Source organism: Coregonus clupeaformis, chromosome 27 (genome assembly GCF_020615455.1).
Source record: "Coregonus clupeaformis isolate EN_2021a chromosome 27, ASM2061545v1, whole genome shotgun sequence".
Classification (NCBI taxonomy): domain Eukaryota; kingdom Metazoa; phylum Chordata; class Actinopteri; order Salmoniformes; family Salmonidae; genus Coregonus; species Coregonus clupeaformis.
Genome location: NC_059218.1, coordinates 13365670 through 13372525, shown reverse-complemented (window position 1 = coordinate 13372525; position 6856 = coordinate 13365670).

Here is a 6856-nt window from a genome sequence, read left to right as displayed (position 1 = left end):
CAGTGCAAATAGTCCGGGTAGCCATGATTAGCTGTTCAGGAGTCTTATGGCTTGGGGGTAGAAGCTGTTGAGAAGTCTTTTGGACCTAGACTTGGCACTCCGGTACCGCTTGCCGTGCGGTAGCAGAGAGAACAGTCTATGACTAGGGTGGCTGGAGTCTTTGACAATTTTGAGGGCCTTCCTCTGACACCGCCTGGTATAGAGGTCCTGGATGGCAGGAAGCTTGGCCCCAGTGATGTACTGGGCCGTACGCACTACCCTCTGTAGTGCCCTGCGGTCGGAGGCCAAGCAGTTGCCATACCAGGTGGGGATGCAACCAGTCAGGATGCTCTCGATGGTGCAGCTGTAGAATTTTTTGAGGATCTGAGGACCCATGCCGAATCTTTTCAGTCTCCTGAGGGGGGATAGGCTTTGTCGTGCCCTCTTCACAACTGTCTTGGTGTGTTTGGACCATGATAGTTCGTTGGTGATGTGGACACCAAGGAACTTGAAGCTCTCAACCTGTTCCACTACAGCCCCGTCGATGAGAAAGGGGGCGTGCTCAGTCCTCTTTTTTTCCTGTAGTCCACAATCATCTCCTTTGTCTTGGTCACGTTGAGGGAGAGGTTGTTATCCTGGCACCACACGGCCAATGTCTCTGACCTCCTCCCTATAGGCTGTCTCATCGTTGTCGGTGATCAGGCCTACCACTGTTGTGTCGTCGGCAAACTTAATGATGGTGTTGGAGTCGTGCCTGGCCATGCAGTCATGGGTGAACAGGGAGTACAGGAGGGGACTGAGCACGCACCCCTGAGGGGCCCCCGTGTTGAGGATCAGTGTGGCAGATGTGTTGTTACCTACCTTTACCACCTGGGGGCGGCCCGTCAGGAAGTCCAGGATCCAGTTGCAGAGGGAGGTGTTTAGTCCCAGGATCCTTAGCTTAGTGATGAGCTTTGAGGGCACTATGGTGTTGAATGCTGAGCTGTAGTCAATGAATAGCATTCTCACGTAGGTGTTCCTCTTGTCCAGGTGGGAAGGGCAGTGTGGAGTGCAATAGAAATTGCATCATCTGTGGATATGTTGGAGCGGTATGCAAATCGGAGTGGGTCTAGGGTTTCTGGGATAATGGTGTTGATGTGAGCCATGACCAGCCTTTCAAAGCACTTCATGGCTACAGACGTCAGTGCTACGGGTCGGTAGTCATTTAGGCAGGTTATCTTAGTGTCCTTGGGCACGGGGACTATGGTGGTCTGCTTGAAACATGTTGGTATTACAGACTCAGTCAGGGACATGTTGAAAATGTCAGTGAAGACACTTGCCAGTTGGTCAGCACATGCTCGGAGTACACGTCCTGGTAATCCGTCTGGCCCTGCGGCCTTGTGAATGTTGACCTGCTTAAAAAAGTCTTACTCACATCGGCTACGGAGAGCGTGATCACATAGTCATCCGGAACAGCTGGTGCTCTCATGCATGCTTCAGTGTTGCGTGCCTCGAAGCGAGCATAGAAGTGGTTTAGCTCGTCTGGTAGGCTTGTGTCACTGGGAAGCTCGCGGCTGTGCTTCCCTTTGTAGTCTGTAATAGTTTTCAAGCCCTGCCTCATCCGACGAGCGTCAGAGCCGGTGTAGTACGATTCAATCTTAGTCCTGTATTGACTCTTTGCCTGTTTGATGGTTCGTCGGAGGGCATAGCGGGATTTCTTATAAGCGTCCGGGTTAGAGTCCCGCTCCTTGAAAGCGGCAGCTCTACCCTTTAGCTCAGTGCGGATGTTTCCTGTAATCCATGGCTTCTGGTTGGGGTATGTACGTACGGTCACTGTGGAGACGACATCATCGAGGCACTTATTGATGAAGCCAGTGACTGATGTGGTGTACTCCTCAATGCTATCTGAAGAATCCCGGAACGTGTTCCAGTCTGTGCTAGCAAAACAGTCCTGTAGCTTAGCATCTGCGTCATCTGACCACTTTTTATTAAGCGAGTCACTGGTGCTTCCTGCTTTAGTTTTTGCTTATAAGCAGGAATCAGGAGGATAGAGTTATGGTCAGATTTGCCAAATGGAGGGCGAGGGAGAGCTTTGTATGCGTCTCTGTGTGTGGAGTAAAGGTGGTCTAGAGTTTTTTTTTCCTCTGGTTGCACATTTAACATGCTGGTAGAAATTAGGTAGAACGGATTTAAGTTTCCCTGCATTAAAGTCCCCGGCCACTAGGAGCGCTGCCTCTGGATGAGCATTTTCCTGTTGACTTATGGCCTTATACAGCTCATTCAGTGCAATCTTAATGCCAGCATTGGTTTGTGGTGGTAAATAGACAGCTATGAAAAATATAGATGAAAACTCTCTTGGTAAATAGTGTGGTCTACAGCTTATCATAAGATACTCTACCTCAGGCGAGCAAAACCTCGAGACTTCCTTAGTATTTGATTTTGTGCACCAGCTGTTTACAAATATACACAGACCGCCACCCCTTGTCTTACCGGAGTCAGCCATTCTATCCTGCCGATGTAGCGTATAGCCTGCTAGCTGTATGTTATCCATGTCGTCGTTCAGCCACGACTCGGTGAAACATAAGATATTACAGTTTTGAATGTCCCGTTGGTAGGATAACCGTAATCTTTGGTCATCCAATTTATTTTCCAATGATTGAAGATTGGCTAATAGGGTTGATGGGAGCGGCAGTTTACTCGCTCGCCTTCGGATCCTTACAAGGCACCCCGACCTACGTCCACGATATATCCGTCTCTTCCTCATGCGAATGACGGGGATTTGGGCCTTGTCAGGTGTCTGTAGGATATCTTTCGCGGCCGCCTCGTTGAAGAAAAATTATTTGTCCAATACGAGGTGAGTAATCGCTGTCCTGATATCCAGAAGCTCTTTTTGGTTATAAGAGACGATGGCAGAAACATTATGTACAAAATAAATTACAAATAACGCGGAAAAACACACATAATAGTACAATTGGTTAGAGGGCTGTAAAACGGCAGCCATCTTCTCCGGCGCCATTTCGTTCAGTTATGATTCACTGTATCACAGTTCCAGTGGGTCAGAAGTTTACATACACTAAGTTGACTATGCCTTTAAACAGCTTGGAACATTCCAGAAAATGATGTCATGGCTTTAGAAGCTTCTGATAGGCCAACTGACATCATTTGAGTCAATTGGAGGTGTACCTGTGGATGTATTTCAAGGCCTACCTTCAAACTCAGTGCCTCTTTGCTTGACATCATGGGAAAATCAAAAGAAATCAGCCAAGACCTCAGAAAATAATTGTAGACCTCCACAAGTCTGGTTCATCCTTGGGAGCAATTTCCAAATGCCTGAAGGTACCACGTTCATCTGTACAAACAATAGTACACAAGTATAAACACCATGGGACCACGCAGCCGTCATACCGCTCAGGAAGAAGACCCGTTCTGTCTCCTAGAGATGAACGTACTTTGGTGCGAAAAGTGCAAATCAATCCCAGAACAACAGCAAAGGACCTTGTGAAGATGCTGGGGGAAACAGGTACAAAAGTATCTATATCCACAGTAAAACAAGTCCTATATCGACATAACCTGAAAGGCCACTCAGCAAGGAAGAAGCCACTGCTACGGTTTGCAACTGCACATGGGGACAAAGATCGTACTTTTTGGAGAAATGTCCTCTGGTCTGATGAAACAAAAATATAACTGTTTGGCCATAATAACCATCGTTATGTTTGGAGGAAAAAGGGCAAGGTTTGCAAGCTGAAGAACATCATCCCAACCGTGAAGCACAGGGGTGGCAGCATCATGCTGTGGGGGTGCTTTGCTGCAGGAGGGACTGGTGCACTTCACAAAATAGATGGCATCATGAGGAAGGAAAATTATGTGGATATATTGAAGCAACATCTCAAGACATCAGTCAGGAAGTTAAAGCTTGGTAGCAAATGGGTCTTCCAAATGGACAATGACCCCAAGCATACTTCCAAAGTTGTGGCAAAATGGCTTAAGGACAACAAAGTCAAGGTATTGGAATGGCCATCACAAAGCCCTGACCTTAATCCTATAGAAAATGTGTGGGCAGAACTGGAAAAGCGTGTGCGACCACGGAGGCCTACAAACCTGACTCAGTTACACCAGCTCTGTCAGGAGGAATGGGCCAAAATTCACCCAACTTATTGTGGGAAGCTTGCGGAAGGCTACCCGAAACGTTTGACCCAAGTTAAACAATTTAAAGGCAATGCTACCAAATACTAATTGAGTGTATGTAAACTTCTGACCCACTGGGAATGTGATGAAATAAATAAAAGCTGAAATAAATCACTCTCTACTATTATTCTGACATTTCACATTCTTAAAATAAAGTGGTGATCCTAACTGACCTAAAACTGAATTTGTACTAGGATTAAATGTCAGGAATTGTGAAAAACTGAGTTTAAATGTATTTGGCTAAGGTGTATGTAAACTTCCGACTTCAACTGTATGTGGTAGTATAGTAGAGGCCTGAGGGCACACACTTAATATGTTGTGAAATCTGTTATGAATATATTGTAATGTTTTTAAAATGTATAACTGCCTTAATTTTACTGGACACCAGGAAGAGTAGCAGCTGCCTTGGCATCAGCTAATGGGGATCCATAATAAATACAAATACAATACCTAGCTCTGAATCACTGTTCCACTCTGTCATTCATCAGATGAGAATAGATTATCTGAATCGGCAGTAATTGTCTGACTGAGGCCACATCCTCATCTGTTTCCCTATGGAATGCTGATCGATCAAATGTATTTGTATTTGTCATATGCTTCGTAAACAACAGGTGTAGACTAACATTGATGGAAGAGAAAAATTTGAAATAATAGAAAAATAATAACACAAGGAATAAATACACAGAGTAAGGAAAAGGTATATACAAGAGGTACCAGTACCGAGTTGATGTACAGGGGTACGAGGTTATTGAGGTAGATATGTACATATAGGTAGGTATAAAGTGACTAGGCAACAGGATAGATAAAACAGTAGCAGCAGCGTGGCGCAGCTGTAGAACCTTTTGATGATCTGAGTGCTCATACCAAATCTTTTCAGCCTCCTGAGGGGGAAGAGGCTCTGTTGTGCCCTCTTCACAACTTTGTGGGTGTGTGGGCCATGTTAATTCCTTAGTGATGTGGACACTGAGGAACTTGAATCTCTCGACCCGCTCAACTACAGACCCATTGATGTGGATCGGTGTGTGTGCGCGCCCCTCTGTTTCCTGTAGTCCACGATCAGTTCCTTTGTCTTGCTGACGTTGAGAGAGAGGTTGTTGTCCTGGCACAACACTGTCAGGTCACTGACCTCCTACCTATAGGCGGTCTCATCGTTGTTGGTGATTAGGCCAACCACTGTCGTGTCGTCAACAAACTTAATTATGGTGTTGGCGTCGGGCACAGCCACGCAGTCGTGGGTGAACAAGGAAGTACAGGAGGGACTAAGAACGCACCCCTAAGAGGCCCCGTGTTGAGGGTCAGCGTGGCGGATGTGTTGTTGCCTACCCTCACCACCTGGGGGCGGCCTGTCAGGAAGGCCAGGATCCAGTTGCAGAGGGAGGTGTTTAGTCCCAGGGTCCTGAGCGTATCTTAGTGTTCCTCTTGTCCAGGTGGGAGAGGGCAGTGTGGAGTGCAATAGAGATTGCGTCATTTGGATCTGTTGGGGCAGTATGCGAATTGGAGTGGGTCCAGGGTGTCTGGGATGGGGTTGATGTGAGCCATGACCAGCCTTTCAAAGCATTTCATGGCTACAGATGTGAGTGCAATGGGGTGATAGTCATTTAGACAGTTTACCTTGGTGTTCTTGGGCACAGGGACTATGGTGGTCTGCTTGTAACAAGTAGGTATTACAGACTTGGTCAGGGAGAGGTTGAAATATCAATAAAGACACTTGCCAGCTGGTCAGCGCATGCTCTGAGGACGCGACCTGGTAATCCATCTGGCCCTGCGGCCTTGTGAAAAGCTGGTGCTCTCATGCATGGATCAGTGTTGCTTGCCTCGAAGCGAGCATAGAAGGAATTTAGCACGTCTGGTAGGATCGTGTCACTGGGCAGCTCTTGGCTGGGTTTCTCTTTGTAATCCATGATAGTTTGCAAGCCCTGCCACATCGGACGAACATAAGAGCCGGTGTAGAAGGAGTCGATCTTAGTCCTGTATTGTTGTTTTGACTGTTTGATGGCTCGTCAAAAGTCGTAGCAGGATTTGTTATAAGCGTCCTCCGTATTAGTGTCCTGCTCCTTGAAAGCGGCAGCCCTAGCCTTTAGCTCAGTGCGGATGTTGCCTGTAATCCATGGCTTCTGGTTGGGATATGTACGTACGGTCACTGTGGGTCGATGCACTTATTAATGAAGCCGGTGACTTATTTGGTATACTTCTCAATGTTATCGGATGAATCCCGGAACATATTCTAGTCTGTGCTAGCGAAACAGTCCCATAGCTTAGCATCCGCTTCATCGGACCACTTCCGTATTGATCGCATCACTGGGACTTCCGGTTTGAGTTTTTGCTTGTAAGCAGGAATCAGGAGGATAGAGTTATGGTCAGCTTTTCCAAATGGAGGGCGAGGGAGAGCTTTGTATGCGAGACATAGAAAAAACAGCTAGATGTGTATTATCCTTTTCCTTGTTCAGCCACGACTCTGAGAAACATTGGATATTACAGTTCTTCAGGGTCCCGTTGATAGGATAGTCTTGAACGGAGCTCGTCCAGTATGTTCTCTAGTGATTGTACGTTCACCAGTAGAACGGAGGGTAGAGGCGATTTATTTACTCAACGTAGTCTCGTCAGGGAGCCCGCTTGTTCGCGTCATCTCTTTCTCTTTAGAGTCCAAGGGATTAGGGCCTGGTCCAGAATGAGCAGTACATCAACAGCTGCCGAGTCGTTGAAGTAGAAACCA